At 41.0% G+C, this 20,953-nt stretch overlaps 1 long non-coding RNA gene across 1 annotated transcript in view; it reads left to right on the plus strand.

Moving 5' to 3' along the window:
* The window catches only part of LOC133479956 (uncharacterized), a 39,442-nt gene extending 19,099 nt beyond the window's left edge, over positions 1–20,343 (plus strand). The window contains exons 3-6 of the long non-coding RNA XR_009789125.1: positions 9,086–9,225; positions 15,388–15,650; positions 19,377–19,448; positions 20,204–20,343. This is a non-coding gene — a long non-coding RNA (uncharacterized LOC133479956). The remainder of the gene's footprint in view (positions 1–9,085; positions 9,226–15,387; positions 15,651–19,376; positions 19,449–20,203) is intronic.
* The last annotated feature ends 610 nt before the right edge of the window (positions 20,344–20,953 follow it).

Raw genomic sequence — 20,953 nt, forward strand, 5'->3', positions numbered from 1 at the left:
ATAACGAAGAGGAACAGAATTTCAATGGGAGGGTAATGATTTGAAACATTTACCACACTTACCCCACCACCACCATTTAAAAAAAAATAGGCAGCTCACAAAAGCTGCACTGTAATTGTTTGTGTACTTGTTTTTTTTTTTTAAAGCACTTTTCATAACATGTTCTCTTTAAGACAATAGGATTGCAACGTAATGCAAGGTGTGGAACTGACATCAGCAATACATATTTGACAAGGAAACAGCTCACGCCGAGCTGGAGATAAACAAATGGAGAGACGGGTCATTGTATACGCTATATTAGGCATATTAGCCATTAGGGTGTGTGTACCGACAAAGTCATTTCGCACGTTCAATAACAACAACAACTTAAGCAACTTCACACACAAATCTTCAATAGATCTCTGGAACCGTGCGTAGTACCATCCTGTTTCAAATGCTCCACCATCATCCCAGTTCCCAAGAAACCTGCAATCTCGGGTCTAAATGACTACAGGCCTGTCGCCCTGACATTTGTGGTCATGAACTCCTTTGAACGACTCGTGCTGGACCACCTCAAGAGGGTCACAGGTCCCTGCTGGACCCCCTGCGGTTTGCCTACAGAGTAAACAGGTCTGCGGATGACACAGTCAACACGGGACAGCACTTCATCCTAGAACACCTCGACAGCGCGGGGACCTACGTGAGGATCCTGTTCCTGGACTTCTGCATTCAACACCATCATCCCCGAACTCGTCTCCTCCAGGCTTCTCCAGCTCAGCGTCTCACCTGCCATCTGCTAGTGGATTTACAGCTTCCTGACGAGCAGGACACAGCAGGTGAGGCTGGGGGAGGCCACCTCATCCACACGCAGCATCAGCACCGGGGCACCCCAAAGTTGTGTCCTCGCTCCGCTGTTCTTCTCTCTCTACACAAACGACTGCACCTCAACACACCTGGCTGTCAAACTCCTGAAGTTTGCAGACGACACCGCAGTCATCCGCCTCATCAAAGACTGTGACGAGTCTGCATATCGAGAGGAAGTGGAGCGGCTGGAGCTGTGGTGCGGCCGACACAACCTGGAGCTGAACATGCTCAAGACTCTAGAGATGATCGTGGACTTCAGGAGGCATCCTTCGCCACAGCTGCCCCTCACGCTGCCTTTTGTCAACCGTCGAGACCTTCAAGTTCCTGGGAATTACAGTCTCACAGGACCTGAAGTGAGCGATCAACATCAACTCCATCCTCAAAAAGGCCCAGCAGAGGATGTACTTCATGCGGCTACTGAGGAGGCATGGCCTGCCACAGGAGGTTTTGAGGCTGATCTACACAGCGGTCATCGAATCAGTCCTGTGTTCTTCCATCACAGTCTGGTTTGGTGCTGGGACAAAAAAGGACAAACTCCAACTGCAACGGACAATCAAAACTGCTGAAAAGATTGTCAGTAACCCCCTACCCACCCTTGAGGACTTGCACGCTGCCAGAACTAAGACAAGAGCATGCAAAATCCCCTTGGACCCTTCACATCCTGGTCACCACCTCTTCCAGCTTCTTCCCTCCGGTAAGCACTATCGATCAATGCAAACTAAAACCAGCAGACATTCCAACAGCTTCTTCCCTCTTGCCATTAACTTCTTAAACAGTTAACTTACAATTCTATTTTAACATGCTGTCAATTTTTTTCTTGAAATCGTTGTCACATTTCTGTCGGGCCAATTATACATTACTCGTGCACTCTCTGTAGTAGTCTCGCCACTCTGCACTATTTGCATATCTGTTGTTGACCTATACTGGCCACTCATGTGCTTGAGAAGCATCTGCACCATTTGCACAATTAACATTGTCCCAGATTATCGCACTACTAGTCACTTTAAACTGCATAAATTTCTTGAAGTCTTTGCACAATGGTCATTGAACCAGACTATTGTTCTATTAGTCATTTAAAACTGCTTTAATTGCTAGGGGACTCTGCATCATTTTGCACAATTGTCAAAAGATAAAAAAATAATTTAAAAATACCATAAAAGTACCGGCATTACCACCTTACTGGTCACCTTTTATTGCTCAGTGACTGTGTTTTTTATGTTTTTATGTCTCAAAATTGTTCTCTGTCACTTGACTGTCGGTTATCGTACTAGAGCGCCTTCAACTACTGGAGACAAATTCCTCGTGTGTTTTTGACATATTTGGCAAATAAAGATCATTCTGATTCTGATATTTCTTTTTTGTTTTTTTTTGCTAGTACTCTACAGCAGGATTGTTTTAATATGAAAAAAAATTCTTGTGGCTTTGTAAAAGCTTTACAAACCACTAGGCTATGCTTGTCCATGCCTCTGAGATAATTAAATTCAAGGTGTTGCTTGCATTTGGGAGACACGTTGCTATGAAAATACTATATCCCATGAAACACGATAATCCGTTGTGATTTAGATCAAGTATTTAAATAAGGAGGTAATTAAGTTATACAATGTGTTGAAGTGATTAATGCAAATTTGCTAATTGTGAGCCCAATAGTAAGCCTAACCAAATTAGGTCATTTTCCTTTTAATTACTAAGCTTTACTTTGTATACAGAATCTGAGGAAATGCAGGTTCAATTAGTCCACCAGATTGTTCTTGTGAATAAGATTTAATTTAAATTTTTATGACTTGTATGCTTGATCGTCCAAGTGCCCCGTGACACATTGCTTTCCACTTACAATAACTCTGCATTGCCAAAAGCTAACGGCCTGAGGTTTAGCTCATTACTTCGATCCGAGTTATCCTCATGCCTCGCTTCAGTCCAGCAAGCTTTTATGAGGGTACTTTTCTCTGACTCACTAGCACAGCTGAGCAGGGAAATCCGTCTCTCTTCACGGTCTAGTTAGGATGACTGATGCAAATATGTTGCTGCTGAGTCCAGACACTGACACCGTCGTAAAACTGACCCACATACTGTGTGTCTGTGTGTGTGTGTGTGGGAGAGAGACACAAAGAGATTCCAATTCATGCCGACCAATTATTATACTTACTTTTTAAGCAGTTTTATACAATGCCAAAAATTTTAGACCTGCATTGAAACCTTATGATAAACAATATAGAAGTTCATTGATCTTTCGCTAATTTTGCAAAATGTTAACTGAATGCCGGGATAATCCTTACAACATTCAGGAGGGTGTGCAATTAGGTAATTGATTTGAATATTTTAGGAAAGACTCCCTCTGTACTGTAATGTTCCAGAAGGCCCATGCTGTGGTTATAGTTAATTACACATGCAACCACTGAGCCAGCCAGACAGGTAACTAAATGAAATGTTTATGTGGATTAATTACTGTATGAATATGTTAAAGGCCTACTTAAAAAGTATTCTACCAGATATGGACTTAAAAACCATACAATTAAAACATTTAGTATAGGGTGAGCTGACCTAAAATCATTATTTCATTCCCATTCTAAGCCAAACACGACTACCTTTATAAAACTTGTGCGAATGTCTTCTTCTGTGACAGGCTCAGAAATAATTTCTAATTACACATGATGTCAAAATGAACTCAGAAGTCTTTGGAAATATTTTGTCTGTCAATTTAAAGAAAGCTGAATGTAAAATAAACATGCACTTTAGGTATGTACAAATAATACTAGTGCAGGTGCTTATTAAAGTAAAGCCAATGATGGTATTAGAATGATGCGATGCAGTTGTACACCAAAGCACAAGCATTTTGATAAACGCACTGTACTATTGTTTGGAAATTAATAGTTCTCTGACTATGGTGATCAAACGTAAGCCCACTTTAAACTGTACATGTGTGTCTAATGTGGCATTTTTAATAACTTGTTTGCTTGCTGTGAAAAAAAATGATGGCATTTTACTTGCTGAGCCTGCTTTTTGCTGCGGGTTTATTCATGTGATCATTTTGTTTTGTTAGCTAATAGCTAATATTTGTTAGGGTATGAGTAAAATATTGATAACAATAGATACAAATAAAAATAAAACATATCACGTGACCCTCTCTTTACCACTCTTGTTTGTATTCCACGTGAGCATTTGTGATACTACTGCTCGTTAACCTTTCCTAATGCGACCTGCAATTATTAATAACACTCGGTGGGAAAGGTCAATCGATGGCGCACGTGTGTTTGTTTTCTCACAGGGAAGGCTTATAAGATGTGTTAGTGTCTCCGTGCAGGAGGTATAGACATGCTTGTCACTGAACTAGTGTTGCTAAAATTGAATTTGCTCTTAATAATTAACCAGGACTCATCGTTAAATGTTGTGCTGTGTTTGCGTGTCCTTTGCTGTGGGAGAAACACTTTCTAATGATGATTGGCTGTCAAGTGTGATATGTGCTCAAATCCTCAGTTGCTTCTACCCATGCCCTGGCATTTATTTATTTATTGAAAAGATGCAATGTTTGCGTCATGGTAATGTTCACATATCAGTGGATAATTAACATTTGGAGCCACTGGCCATTCATTACACCCATTATTACCTGAAATACAATTAGGGAAGTGTAACAATTACAACATACTCATCTGCAGACAGTCACCTTAGTCATGGGTGTAATCTCGACATAGCTGTAGAGCATGTCACTAAAATCAAGTTGACCTCATGGAATATGAAGAAGTCAAATGTTTAGATTTGACCTTGCTGGGTCGCGGGCGTGGTGGAGCTATCATCGGGCAGGAGGCGAGGTACACCCTCAACTGGTTGCCAGCCAATCGCAGGGCACATACAAACAAACAATCATTCACACTCACATTCACGGGCAATTTAGAGTTGTTAAGTAACCTACCATGCATGTTTTTGGGATGTGGGAGGAAACCGGAGTGCCCGGAGAAAACCCACGCAAGCACGGGGAGAACATGCAAACTCCACACAGGCAGGGCCGGGGATTGAAACCCCCGGACCTCAGAACGCTCTAACCAGCCCCCACCGTGCCACCAGGTTACCAGTGAGAGGAAAAATTCAGTTACGACCATAGAACCAGAAATGCTGGTTTGCTTCGTAAACCCTCGAGCTATTGATTTCAGCGAGTCGTCCGTTTTGTTGCTCAAATACAGCAATGGTGATTAAATTGCCCTGAAGTGATAACCCTCATTGTCAGCTAGTCTACTCGTCGGTTCAACCTCTACTTACGACACTACTAGCCACAATCAAAAATTGGGAATGTGGCCTTGCCTCTCTCTCTCACTCTCACTCTCACTCTCTCTCTCGCTCTCTCTCTCTCTCTCTCTCTCTCTCTCTCGATATATATAGCGAGAGAGAGAGAGAGAGAGAGAGAGAGAGAGAGAGACTCTCTGGTCGCAAAGCCCATATCCTTATTGTCTGAGTTACTGCCTCCCCAGTTTAGCTTTTTTAAATTTTTATTTTTAAATAAACCTGTCCTGTTCAGCTGCTTGGCCTTGCAGAATGGGCTTGCCTTTGTGCTGTGCAACAGGGGAGTTTGAAATACTACCTCGGCTTATTTAAAAAAAAAAAAAAAAGAAATATTATTCTGATGTTTATTGAAAATGCAGCTGGACAGAAAAGGGTTTTAGGGGACAGACAGAGAGATAGAGTGGGCAAGGGGACTAGGGGTGAAAACCACAGCAGAACAAGTGAGACAATCTAGATATTTGAACACCAGTAACATTGCAACAGTCATTTGTAGGTTGCGGGGGGCACCCGGTGAAGACATGCAATAACTAAGCAAGATAACAAGAGAGGACAGACAAAGGAAGGACAGGATGTGGGAAAATGAGCAAGGCAGTACTATTGACGAGTGGTGCGGTGGGATTGTTTTTTAGTGTCTCAACACCTGTAAGAACCTGTGAGTTGATATGTTAGTATAACCCGTGTTGTTGTTAGTGATCCCAGCACAAGTAATTAAAGCATTTCTTTCAAACTTATGAGTGAATGAACACCATATCACATGCATGTTAGTCAAGTGGTGTAAGGAGTTGTTGAGCCGTCACATTGAGGAAGGGTCTAGCGAGTCAGTGAGCCCGTCTAGCAGAGGATCCATCCAAGGGGACGCCACCGACCCCCCAGGGAGGTCTCAAGCCTGACCGAAGCGCCCCGCCCGACGGGCACGGGTACCGGACCACGGCTAACCACCCACCCCCCAACCACCCCTCCCCCTACCCAGCGAGCCCGCCGCTGCCACCACCCCACCATACCTGGAGAGCATGGGGGCCCCACCCACCAACAGGGCCCAACGCAGGAGCCAGCAACCACCCAAAACCGGTCACAGCCCGCCAAAGCGAGCCCGTCGTGAGCAAGGACGGGCGAGAGCGCCAAGAGGGGGGAGAGCAAGGCGGGGCCCAAAGGGGAGGGGGTGACCTCCACCCCTCCGCGGCGTGACAACAGAGGGGTGCGCGCAGGCCCCAGGTGTCAAGCCAAGTGAAATGTGAAAACCCACCACCCACCTCATTACTATGGCAACCACTGGCACCCAGTTTAGCTTTTATGTGAGATGACTTGCCTTAAGTAATCTTCTCCATGCATGTTTAGAACCGTGTCCTTCATTCATCAGAAAAAAAACATTGAGTACACAATTTATTATTATTATTATTTTTAATGATTATGTATTGGGTTGAACACATGTTCTTATTATGTTGTATTATTTACAGCAGTAAAGGCCTTTTTACACCTGTATAATGGTTAAGATGATTAAAATGCTTCTTAAAACTATGAAATGATGGCAAAAAAAAACTGAACAGCTAAACTGACTGCGCTCAATGTGACATGTCATTCACTTTGTTGGTTTAAGACATTTTTGGCTGGTTTTGGTTCTGTTGTTTTTTTTCTTGCATGAATTCCTCCTCAAATTACTCACAAGACATGAAAAAAAAAATGTCAAAGTGAATGTCTTTGGTCTGAGCTGGAGTGAAAAGAATGCTTGTGTATTCAGTCCTTCTTTGGGTTTACCACGCCTGAACTTGCACTTGAAAATATATTAGGAGGAAATATAACATAGCCTCAAAGGCAGGTTTTTTTTTTTTTTTTGGTAACCTGTACCCCCTGGTGGCAATTGGGAAATATGGGGAGTTAAAAGACGTAAGGCAGTGGTCAGCAAGAGTAAATACCACAGAGGAAACCACAAAGAGCGAAGTAGGTTCCACCCTAACAACAATTCATCCTTTACAAACATTAAAAAGAGAGTCAGCGGAAAAGACAGAAGGCTTTTTAGAAAATCCAGATTCAGTTATGAATAACATTTCATTTGAAATTTACATTCAGGTGACCTTGTATTGGACTGAGCAGTGTATTTAATTTAAAGATGACTTTCAGGCAACATTCCAAAAAGTTGCCATATTCTTCCACTTGGAATCCACCTTCAAACAGCCTGCGTGTTGTGTACATCAGTGGTATTAAACATACATGTGTGCAAAAATTCCGCTTTCATTTAATTGCAACCCACCAGTGAGAAACCTCATATCCAATTTTGGGACCCAAATCACGTTTTGGGAAACAAGCCGCCACAACTCATTGCAGATTCATGTTGTCTCGCTATGCGATTTCCAATCTGACTGAGTCCTGATAACAGCAACATTGCTGTTACTCATTCCCTCAGATCTGTTGCCTCCATCTCGCCTAATCAGATTCCTCTGGTCGGGTTATTTATCATCGCCAGCTCTGACTGTGAGTGATGCTCGGCTAATGGGTTTAGCATTCAAATCTGCTGGCTTGATGCGACAGAATCCCGACAAGGGTTGTCATTCCTGCGGCGGCGGCAGCCTCAGAGTGGCATAAATAACAAGGAAATAACTATGTTGAAATATTCATTCATGGCAAGCTTGTTATTTTAAAATTTTGCACATGTATATGTATTCATTTTTATGCATTAACTATGATTTGTATTGATTTTAATGATATTCAAATGAAAAGGAGACCGAAAGGAAGAAAGTAAGAGACAAAGAAATAGTTGGATGTGATACAAGATAATAGTCCCTTCATACACCATGCAGGCATGAAAAAGAGTTGTCTTTTTCTGTCTACCTGCAGTGCAATTTTGTATATATTTAACATTTAAAAAGTCTTTCAGTTAATTCGGGATTGGGCTAGGTCAGCTGGGAGAAATAACAGGTTCCTGTTGTTTCATAGTAAGGAATATTACGTCCCCTTTTGCACTGAGTGATACGACTCATTCAGCCTGGTGACTTATTTGGAAATGGTTCGGCTTTGGATCGTCAGACTGCTTCAACATTTTCGACTGGGAAGAAAACAGCAGCCAAAAAAAAAACCCCAAAAAACTCCTGGACGTGAAACAGACATAATTTGCAGTCTTTATCGCATTGTGTCCCATATGGAGATTTTACAGCCACATCAGCTAAAGTTAAGCTGCGACTGAGCAGTTGAGTCTTAAAATTCTTAATTTAACTAAAACATTTGGGGATCTCGTGGGAACAGTTTTGAGAAGGAGGTGCACAAATCCAAGTCCTTATAGGTAATCTTGGATGAGTTTCATGTGGAAGAACTTGAGATACTTGATCATTAATCCGCTCGGGTTGAACTAGAACTGAAACTGTGAACCAGGGCCTCGCATCCAGTACCAGTGACCTATGACACAAATATTATTCTGGTTGAATGGAAGTGGGGAAGCTTAGAAGCTTAAATAGCTATGAGGGGGGGCTTCTGTGAGGAACTTCTGTCTGTTATGCTAACATAATCTGGCACCTTGCCTTAAATGTTGTTTCATCATTTGTGATGACAGAACTCTAAATGATGAGGCAGCTGCTTTTTCATTTTCCTTCATTACTTCCATGCAGCAACATGAGGTTGAACGTCTGATTTAATAGTTGATTTATTGCCATAAATGAAACAAGAGCAGCGCTAAACAAGACTGTGTGTCCATGTGCTGGTATCACACTTGTCAGTGTTGACTGCCCCACCACCTGTTCGTATTAAAAGGCTCCATATGTGTAGACTTTAATGTGATTTATGAGAAACATTCTGAGAGACACGGCTTCAATGCTCACAAGTATGCTGCTTTAAATGTTTAAGGACTTTGGATGTTAAAGTGATTATCTTATAATGTCCATTTATACAGGTGCTTTAAGGATAAGACACAAATAAAATTTCTGCATCATTTCAGACAAGTCTGGACGTGTGCAAATGTTCAGTTGGCCTTTTGTTTTTTGATCCGTAGACGCCTGCAGACACACGTGGCCACCAGTTGACCTGGTTTCTCTGCCTCCTTTTCCAGTCCCAAAACTGTCTGTTCGCACATCTGGATGACCCGATACGACGTTGACGAACAACTTGTTCAACAAGTACCTTTTTGACAAGGTGTAGAAGCCAATGGGAGTAGGAGTTGTTGTATGTGTTTGTGTGGTTGCGTGTGTTTGTGTGTGAGAGGTGGGTGGCGGGGTTTGGGGGAGCGGTCGTCGTGACATGTCTCAGCTGATGTTTTGGTGATCTGTAAGAACGTCACATCATACAAGTCTACTTGGTTAGAAAGTAAATGAGCACTGGATTTTGTCAGACTTCCATGTTAGTAATTATAGTTACAGTATGTCTTAACATATTTGATGTTTATATTTTTGATTGCATGTAACTCAATGATGAGGCAATGCAAATACCGTAACTTCTCACGTATAATGTGGACCCATGTACAATACGCACCCCAAACTTGACCTCAAAATTCTGGAAAACCCTTCTACCTATGTATAATGTATTTTTACAATGCATAATTTTGCTTCCACCCATATGAACAAAACACTAATCACTTTATTTGAACACGTAATATTTTTTTTATTTACTTGCACTTATTTTGAAATTCATGGCCCTACTTTTATTTAGTAAATGAGAAAACACACAGTTGCGCTCATATGTTTGATTACCAAGGCATAATTTGTAAGATGGGTAAAATTCTTTAAAGAAAACATGAAGGGCCAGGCAAGACACTTAATTTTATTTTAATGGGATTCAAGCATTTAAGAAAAGCATTATGATGAAAAAAAACATAACCATAAAGAAATTAATGATGGTTGTTGTTCAGTCATCAGACATAGTTTCACAAAACATTTCACAAATTCTGCCAGGGTATGTAAATTTATAAGCACAATTGTACATATATGCAGTCATACGTACCCCTGTCGTATTGGAATGAAAGTGTACACCTTTCTCATAACCTCTAGGTGGCGGTGGCATTGGAATGAAATGGTACAGCTTTTTCATCACCTCTAGATGGCGGCATACATTTAGAAAATGTGAACGTTCCCCCCCCCCCCCCCCCCCCCCCATTTGTCCCTATACCTATGTATAATGCGCACTATTGACTTTTGACAATTTTTGGGGGGGAAAATGTGCATTATAAATGAGAAATTACGGTACACGTTTTGGAAAATGCCTCTTAATCAGGTAATCAGATGATTGGTTGCATCCTTTGTTCCCCATTAACCTTAATTCTTGAGAATGTCGACAATTTTAGGCTTCTAACTTCATGGGAAAAATTTGGAGATGGTCTTTTTTTTAAATTCCAAGCTTAAAGGCATAGTTGGATGAGTCTAGTGTGAAAGAACATGAATGACCCATACAGCACCTTGACCTCTGACCTCACAAATGCTCACAAATCCTGCAGACAAATTCTAACATCTTGTAGAAAATCTTCCCAGAAAAGCACACGCTGTCATACTGGAGGACCAACTCAATATTTTCTTTGTCTCTTTTCCTGTAAGGGTCGGTGTTCCAATAACTTTGTCCCATAGTTATAAATTCATTATAATGACACTTGTTCTATCCTTAATATAGCAAGTCTTAGAAGAAATCAAGAGTGCTTATTATTGTGATTATACAGCCCATAATACTGTAATAAGTGTAATCATAGGGCTTTATAATGCTCTTTAGACATGGACTTATATAGATTTTATTTGTTATTTACAAAATTGTAGCTGTATTTTCTTGGTTAATCTGGTTAGTTTTTTTCTATCGCCAATGACATTGACTACATCCATCACCATTTGTCCTTGAAGACTTTCCAGTTTATAATCCAAGCAAATATAAAATTGTCACAATGTCGACATTTTCAACAGTCGAGGGTGTGTGTTCGTGTATCATTTTGAGTCACTGAATTTGCCGTGAATTTACTTCTCCTACGCAGCTTTGTAATGACCTTTTTCCAGCTTTGACTGTTAATTGGAGTAGAGGCAAATCACTTCTGCACGCGAACAAATATAGACGCACACGTGTTGTGACACAACCACTGCTCCCAAAGGCTATCACACATTGTCAAAGCCTACCTGATTAACCAGTTAGTTACTGTTCAAAAGTGATATGAGTCATTCAGATGGGTTGGCAAAACACTTTTGACACATTGTCATATTTCTATGGGTGATCTAGTTATATAATTGTTTCCCATTATTTACTTGACAATTAGGATTCGCTGATGTTAACGATCACCCAATGAGAAAAAAGTTTCTTTTTGTGAAGGAAATCTGACAATGTTACGAACCGAGTTTCAAATGTTCCCGTTCCTACTGTATCCAAAAATATCGGGCTCCACAGTCAGTAATTTAGGCTGCTGCTATGAGTCAAAGCTGGTTTATTCATAGCATTATATAATTTTCTACGAACCTTCTGTGATGTATGTTGTTTAATTTGCTCCCTTGTCTAAATCTGTCGCTTAGTCGTCAATACCTAACTTCAAAACTGGCACGTACGTATTATAGTATACTGTATATGTATGGGAGAGAGGAACAGACAGCTGTGTGATTGCGGCAAAGGTTGAAGCCATTCCCCCATCTGTGCTTGTGTGCAGTTTTTGTGACAAGAAAACCACAGATTATTGCACGTGAAATGTTATTCATACAAAGCAGCTCTAGCGTGACTATCCTCTTTCTGCAGCACTCAGCAGCCTGTTGGGGAAACATCACACAACAAATCCCAGTGAAAATAACAGTTTTCGAATCTCATCAGAGACATCCTTGCTCACTTTCTGTTCTTTCCTGACGTCAGTGTCTGGGTTTGTGCGGACAGAGTGGTGCATTTGTGTTTTACCAGGGGAAAACGCAGGAGCGTTTTATATATATGTAAGATTTTGAGTCATATGTTCAAATGAATTTCATTTTCAGGTGACAAACTACAACAAATGTAATTAAACAATACATTTTCAGAACTAAATATGTATTTCATCAAGTAAGAATTAATCATTTTTTAATGGCAAATAAACACAAAATTAGCAGATTTGCCAGTTTCTACATCTTTATTCTAATTGGAATCAAGGAAATGTAGAACATCCATAACATGAGCAGGACTCACTTTCAGTCACTATTTGCTCCAACACCCGTTTTTGTTAGTTTTATTTATTTATGTTTTGTTTTTTTTCCCCACTGACTGGAAGAATGACATCATTGCAATCAAAAATGTAGCTTGTGTGCTCTGTACTGCTGCTCCCTCTTGCTGCTATACTAAGCAACACACTCAGGCCTGCATGTTGTCGGTTCAGCCATCTGGTACAGCTGTGACGCTTTCATTCCACAGTCAGTAATAGATTTGGTTCTTTCAGAAAGGCTATCGTGCACCAGTCTGTATCAACTGTGCAGAGGTGGAGCAGCACTATTGCAGCAGGAGAGTCTGTTTTGGAGTTCTAGAAAGGTGGAATAAGTTGTTCTTGTTTAGAAATGTCAGAAAAGATATATTAAAAAGAATTCATGATGGTAGATCGTAACAATGTATTCCACTGGCATCCATCAATGGAACGAGGAGAGAAGTCAAAGTGACATTTAAAAACACAACGAATTACAGTTGAGAGTTGGGTTACATTGATCTTCTCGAGCTTCACAAGTACAGTGGGCACAAATAGTCGACACACCCCTTTTCAAATGTCAAGTTTTTGTCATATTGAAAAATGTGACCAAGATAAATCGTTTTGAAATGTTTTCCACCTTTAATGTGACCAATTAGCAGCACAACTCTTTACAAAAAATTGTTATTTTCGAGAGGTGAAGTAAAAAATTACAATTGAGATAATGTGGTTGCAAAACTGTGCACACCCTCTTTTAACTGGGGATTTGGCTGTGGTCGGAATTAACCAATCACATTCAAACTCTCGTTAATTGGGAGTCAGCGGACTCCTGCGACCATTTACCTCCGATTAATCCCAAATCATGTTCAGATCAATCCTGAAGCTTTTGTGCTAACACTAAGTGGTATTTGGAACTGTTCATAATTTGCTCCACCTTGACCAAGATCTTAGTTTCACTTGAATAAAAACAGCCCCAAAGCATGATGCTGCCTCCACCATTCTTCACTCAAGGTCTGGCTTTGTTTTGTGATGAGCAGTGTTGTGTTTGTGCCAAACATGAGTTTAACTAACTTTACTGTAGTTTCAGTGACCATAGCAGAGTTGGCCACATGCGTTTGGGAGATCTCAAGTGTGTTTTTTGCAAAATGTAGCCTGGCTTGGATGTTTTTCTTTGGGGGATAAGCCTTCTGTCTTGCCAGGCGACCTGATAGCAAAGAGATAGGAAGACCACAGGAGTTTGTTCCACTAAACAGCCAGTACTAGCCACAAATTCCTGCAGCTCCTTCAATGTTTTTGTCAGCCTCTTGGCAGCCTCCCTGAACAGTTCTTGTTTGGTCTTCAATTTTGGAGGGACTTGCAGTTTTCCATTCACTGTGTTCCATAGTTGATTTAATGCCTTGCTAATTTTTCTGTACCATTTTTTTTGCCCAATACCTGTGAACAATGAATTACTCTGATGTTGTGGAGGCTCTCTGCAGACCACGACTTTTGCAAGATGGGACTACCAAAATGTCAGGAAAAGCATAGAACAGTTGCACTTCATTTGGGGTTCATCAGATGCAGTTTTATTGGTGGCAGGTTTGTGCTTAGTCGCATTTAACATGTTTGAATGCGATTGGTTAATTCTGAACACAGCCTCATCCCAATTTTCAATCGAGTTGTACAGGTTATAGTTCCAATTAATGATAGAAAAGGTTTGGAAAACATTTGTCTTGTTTTTTTTTTTTTTTTTAGCATCGCAACAAAAAGCTTGCATTTGAACAGGGGTGTGTAGACTTTATATATCCAGAGTAAGCCATTTGACATTAATTGGAATTCCATTGCTCTTGTCCAAATAATAAAAAAATGTAGGGCATTTTACTTCCTATGTTTCTGGATTATATCTTTTAATATCTTTTTCGGATGACAATGATTTACCTTCACCCAATGACAAAATGTATCCTGACTAAATCGTATGTTCTTTGTCACCATTTTCCTCCAAGCATTTCTGTAGCAAGTAGAGACCACCTAACTTCAGTCCATCTGAGTTCACCCCATGTTACAAACAACTTAATTGGGGCCAATGAAGGACCATGAAGTACTTCACTGTAACTTGTCAGCCGTCTTGTGTCCTCTCTGCCAAATTTGAAAGAAAGGGAACAATTGACACATGCTAAAGCCACATGAAAAATAAGCGGATTCTGATATTAATTATAAGAACATCTGATCTGGGGAACATTCAAATTCAGGTGTTCTTGGTCAAGCATCTGGAGTTAGAGCAGAAATAGGAAATCGTTCCATCTCGCTTTTCCCAGCCGTAACTTTTCTTGCACTGGCATGTTTCAAACCACTGACTTTTCCTGTGCACAAAATTGAATTACACATGCTTTGTTGGCCATTTGACCTGAGCCAATTCCTCGCTATACATGGGAATTAAAAAGCCCCACCTTGCATTCTATGGCTACTGGATGAATCAAAGTGGTAATACATAGCAGACAACAGTGCAAGTCATATTCTTGCAAATAAATATTTCAAATGGAATTATTTTCCTCAGAAAAATCCTTGAACAGTAACTAAACAAGTGGTGGTTGCCAAGCAATCTGTAAGCGGTGCCTGTTGGGTTGGCACACTTCTTTAAAAATCATGGAAAATGTGGTCAAAGCACTCTATATTTTAAAATCTCTGACAGTCAGAAGTGGAGTCAACAAACCTTTTCGTAATGATTTGCACACTTGTGTCGAGTTTCTGTCTCTGCCAGCGTTCTAGTCCAAAGTAACCATCCGTATCATATGCCTACCCATAATGGTGTGGCTGATTGATAAAATAATTTTCTGAAATACATCCTTCAAAAGTGTCAGTTGTCTATTTGGCTCTGAGGCAGTGCTTCCAGGAGAGCCATCTTTTCTGAACAGGAGTTGTCAGCATTTCACTTCAACCTTGTAGTTGACAGAACAGACAGATGAGAGAATGGCTTCTGTAGCTTCTGCAGTTTTTTTTTTTTTTTTGGCTTCAACTTTTTTAATCCCAGTGTGTTTACTGGGCGAAGGAGGCGGGCCCCCGACTCTGTCTGTCTCTGGTTCTCATTTTCTCCCCTATATTTGTCTGTCACTGTCTCCCTCAACCCAACCCCATACCGACATACTCTCACAAAGCTTTTGCTTCTCAATGCCTGCGGTCATTTTCAGTCGGTGACTGAACTGACTGGCTTCCGTGTGTGTTTGAAACAGGAGGAGGGGAACTAAAAAAGAAGGAAAACGAGCCCTGCTGATGACGCCATGGCTAAAGAGTAACAGGATGCGAAAGAAAGATAAATTGGAGAAAGATGGGGGTGGCGTTGTACAGCGAGACATCTCCTTGATGTTAATCGTGGCCTACTGACCTTCCAGTCACCTGTTCTGGCGCACTGTCTGCTCTGGCACTCTGTCTCGCTGAAGTTGTAACACAAAGAAATCTATGGTCAGCTGAGCACAATCAGCTAAAGTTTGAGAAGGTAAACCCTCATCTGTTTCGAGTTTCCGCTGCATGGTTTATCGGGAAGAGGATAGCTGCATCAGTGACGTAAATTATGTGACACAGTGTAACCTGCTAAATTACTGAACAGAGATGAAGGTGATTTCAAAAAAAAAAAAAAAGGGGCAACCTTGAAGTGGATACAACATTTCCAATTGAGTCTTCTAGCGCTTGGGTCGTTTATTAGTACACAAAAGCTTCATTTGGGAAAAGGTGTTTCCTGGTCTTCCAGTTTTCCTCTGACGGGAAAGTTGGGTACAAATTTATTGTAAAATACCAAACAACAGTGATTCAGGCTTTAGATGTTTGAGAGGCATAGCATAACCCACCATAAAAATGTTTTTTCAAATCAAGATGAAAAAAATGGCTGTTCATTTCCATGATAAAAGATCAATCCATCTCAACGTGCTCATTTTCAACCAAACCAGTTGACCAAATTTGATCCAGTTTGTTTAATTTTGAATAGTCTTTTTTTTTTTGTGCGGCACAGTGGCCGACTGGTTTGAGAGTCAGCCTCACAGTTCTGAGGACCCGGGTTCAATCCCCGGCCCCGCCTGTGTGGAGTTTGCATGTTCTCCCTGTGCCTGTGTGGGTTTTCCTCCCACATCCCAAAAACACGCATGAATTGGAGACTCTAAATTGCCTGTAGGTGTGAATGTGAGTGCGAATGGTTATTTGTTTGTATGTGCCCTGCGATTGGCTGGCAACCAGTTCAGGGTGTACCCCGCCTCCTGCCCGATGATAGCTGGGATAGGCTCCAGCACGCCCGCGGCCCTAGTGAGGAGAAGCGGCTCAGAAAATGGATGGATGGATGTTTCTTTTGTTCTTTTCAATTATTCACACCCTTGATCGTATCCAACAATTTGGTGGATTGCAATCTTTTGAACCATTCTAAAGGCTGCTCATAACTTCTTTCATAATCTAGAGCAGCACCCTGTTCTTGTCTGTCCCCCAAACTTTTCAAAACGCCAGATTTGGAGCCTTCTTCATCTCTGGTCCCATCTCTCTCTGCATATTACAACATTGTCTGTATGTCTCTGCAGTCTAGCTTCACCCTGCTCCACTCTGCCTCTTTGCTTCCATGTTATTTGAGAAGCGATAGTGAGAAAATCCCCCCGGTAGACTGACCCTACTTTGAACCTTTGCTTGCTTTGACAGATTGCTCAAACATGAGCCTTTCATTTCAGAGGTTCGCTCACTCTTTTTAATGTGTTGTGTCTTTCACCGCAAATGGACTGCAGTAAAAAAGATCAAGTCCAGTTCCATTAATGTGATGTGAGCATTTTGTGTATTTGTCCAGTGTGGCGTCATTGATATAACTGGTGATTATGTGTCCGGATGGGGCCCATTTGTGAGATAAGGTTAGCTTTAGCGGCGCTAAGATCGGGCGCAGAAAGAGACAGTCAAAGACAGTTCTAATAATTAAGTGGGTCAAGCCTCGATGTATTCTACAATCAATTTATTAGATGTGCTCTTACTGTTCATCTCTTGTAGTCCCCACCCGGTGATTGTAATTCTACATTGATCTACAATCTTGTTGGCTGCAATTCTAAGACAATCATCAAGTGTTCAAGTCTTATTGTCTAATGTACAGTTTATATCACATCACACAAAATGGCCGAGGTGAAAGGCCAGTGTGTTAGTGTTCTGTTTCTTGACAGTGCCCCATAATTACAGCAAATAAACAATCGCACATTTTAATCATGATTATGAACCCTCCGTTTCTAATGTAGTGAAAGGTCAAAGCGAAGCCTTTTCATGATTTGTGATGCGAAGGTCTATTATTAATCCTTGTCAGCCCAGTGTGAACATAGCTGCCACATTGTTGTGAACAAAATGAACTATTACGGTGATCGAGGCTGAGGTTTTAAATGAAATTGCGTATTTCAAGCAGAAGGCCCATTGATGTGGATGTCAGAGAGTAAAACTCCTATGAGGATTTGGTGTAGCTTCAAATGAAAAAGCAAGGACTTTACAATACTAAGGCTAAATGTATATGGCAGGGGAGAGTGAAGGAAAAAGGTGTGCAAAGATGGACAGATGAATCAGTACATTTGGAAGTGGTTTAGAAATTGGAAATGGGCAGGAAGAAACTCTGCTGGTAAAATATTTGACATGGTTGTTTGCCCTGTGCCTACCCAGTCCAATTGCTCATGCTCTCTCTCTCTCACTATCTGGCTCCATGTTGAGGAATACCTCCGCTAAAACTAAAGCCAGCTAAACACATAAAGATAATCGGGCACTTTTGTGCTCAATTTTGCCCCTTTCTGACCAATGACTACAAACACTAGATTATTTTACCTTTCCTAAGATTATTTTATACTATCCTGTGGTCTGAGGTGTGTTAAGAGTGAATTTGCACCGATAATAGGATCCGAAACAGGTCGGTGCCCACATTCTTAAATATGAAATGGGTTCAAGATTTACAACCAAAAATCTTCATGTGTGTGGGGAAATAACTCCGTGAATTGTAACTTGAAATGGAATGTAGCCAATCGACAAGCGACCTGAATCAAGAACGAGGAAGCGGCCGTAAATGAAAACAAAAATGTTCTACCCGAAACACAAAGACCCCAGAAATGGAGGACCAGCTCCTGGAGTTGTGGGATGTCCAAGAGTGCTTATTTAACATCTCTGTCTTCCCTTTCCTTTTACCACTGCGGTGCTACCTCACAATTTCAAACCCCCAGAGGTCATACAGTTTGGAATTTGATCAAAATACAGAAAATAAATATGCCCTGACGTTACACATAAACATGGAGGTCAATGGATTTCACTTTTCATGTTACCTTTTATACCAAATGTTCACAGCACCCATCAATGCATAGGTCAAGTGTTTTGACTTCACGGTTTGTGGTAAACGTCTAATAGTAAATACATCCTCATGATTCGTCATTTAGGTCAAGAGAATGTTCCAGTGTGACTGGAACAGATTGTGTTGAGAGTTGGAGATTCCACTGTATTTGCTTAATGCGCTATATGCAGAATGTCACGTGACCAAACAGGTTGGCAGACTTCCTGTGTGTTACGCTAACGAGGATCATTTTGGGTTGATCACTTAGATGATGTTTTCTTTATGGCTGGTGTGAAAAAAACCCACATTGTAGACGTTTAAAGTTCCTATGGGTGATATATCACTGTCCCCTTCACCATTCATTAAAAAAGTGAATACAAAAGTTGTGTAGTCATGCTGTGGGGAGATAGGTGTGCTTCTAATTCCTAATGCGTGTCGTGTGAATGGGGCGATTGGCGTGTCTTGTCAGTATTGCATCCTCAAGGGAAATTGTCTGTCTGTGTCTAACCATTTCCACTGACAATCTGGATCATTTATTTCCCCAGATTAGGGTCAGTCACATCGTGCATCTTAAATTGTCTGATTATTTTATGTCCTATGATTCTATTACCAAATCCAAGGAGGTAAAATCTTTGCCAGCTTTGAATCCTCGGCTACTATTATAGAAGGAATATCGAAGTATTGCAAGTCAAATTATCACAGCTCAAATGTGTTCCAAGAAACAATTTACAGAAAGTATGGCTTGAATGCAGTCTATTCAATTTAAATGGACTATTTCTTACTTTGCGGTACTGTACTCTTACTTAAGTATGGATTCTTCACTGCTTCAGCCTAGCGTTCAAGATCTGTCATCTGAGGAAGCAAAGTGTGTTCTAGGATTTCACTTGTGCTCACTTTCTCTATTCATCGTAGGTGGATCACATGCAGCTTCGAAGCTTTGAATCGGCATGTCAACATTGTGGAGCACTGACTCCTCTGGAGATGGTGAGCAAAACAAGTGTGTGTTCTGAGTTATGGTTCATTCCCCCTCACAATAAACCCAAGCTATTTGCATAAATTTTTCTACAGTACTTCCCTAATAATTAGGGTAATATATTTGGATAATTGTCTACATTCATGAATTGTGGATTTGCAATAAAAAATTAGGAGACATCAAATACTGTCAGCCTATTTGAAGTAATATTATTGCTGCTATGGGCACTTGTCCACACGCCAAATAAAATGATTTGGTCTTGGTCAGAGAGTCTGGGATGGAAAAACAATGAAAGACATGACTTTCATGTTTTCAATAATGTACTACTCCCCCAGGAGCATATCTTCCCTGTTCTTTTTTTTTTTTTTTTACATTTGACAAGCTGCAGACTCAGGACGATGACTCTGTAAAAAAAAAAAAGAAAAGAAAAACAAAGTTTGTTTGCCTTGCCCTGTCTCTATCTAATTATCTCTGCTACCACCATGTTCCCATAGAGAGGTGAGAGACTAGGTAAAACCTTTTCCAAAATAACTACATAAATCCGGTAGAATTGAAGGTGCAATGGAAAGATCAGTGACAAGTAAATGAGTGAAGGGAGGAGGAAAAGATGGAAATCTACTGGTCCGATTTTAGTAGATGGCCACAATTTGTTTCTGTGGTCTAATTATATGAAAGAGGTCCTCACCCTTTTTGGATTGGGCACTTGGGTTATACTGTTTGTGAGTGAGTTTCTGTGTGTGTGATTGGTAAAATGCATGTTTGACAGGAGCTGAACCCTTAACCTCCAGCAGTGCAAAGACTTGGCAGTCCAGGACTTTGCTATTGGCAGGCTATTCGAGAAACAGCAAGGATGCTGGTGTGTGTGTGTTTTATTTTGTGTGTTGCTAAGTGTGAACTTTATCTTGGTTTGATTTCAGCTGGATGGAAAAATAGAACCTCCTCAAATAAGCATGCCAAGACCACAAAAGTGCCATTTTTGTATATTTGATGTACTGTGATGAGTGCATGATGGAGGTTTTTATAAATGTACTGTATGTATGACAAATGTGCACTGCTCTCCCCATTCTTGCCCTGAAGAACATTTAAGTGCATCAGTTGGTGCCTTATGTTCAGTTATTATATTTAATTCACTAAGGGATACATTCTCCCATTCTGAATTATGGTCTTTTTAAAAAAAAAAAACTTTTTTTTTAAAGAGAATATTTTTTAAATTATGTTGGAAATGCCGCTCCTGGAAGCCGTCACCTTATCATGGTGGAGGGGTTTGTGTGTCCCAATGATCCTAGGAGCTAAGTTGTCTGGGGCTTTATGCCCCTGGCAGGGTCACCCATGGCAAACAGGTCCTAGGTGAGGGACCAGACAAAACATGGCTAAAAGACCCTTATGATGAAAGCTATTAATGGATCTAGTTTTCCCTTGCCCGGATGCGGGTCACCGGGGCCCCCAGCCAGGCCTCGAGGTGGGGCTCGAAGGCGAGTGCCTGGTGGCCGGGACTGCACCCATGGGGCCCGGCCGG

The sequence above is a fragment of the Phyllopteryx taeniolatus genome, chromosome 6 (assembly GCF_024500385.1).
Source record: "Phyllopteryx taeniolatus isolate TA_2022b chromosome 6, UOR_Ptae_1.2, whole genome shotgun sequence".
Classification (NCBI taxonomy): Eukaryota; Metazoa; Chordata; class Actinopteri; order Syngnathiformes; family Syngnathidae; genus Phyllopteryx; species Phyllopteryx taeniolatus.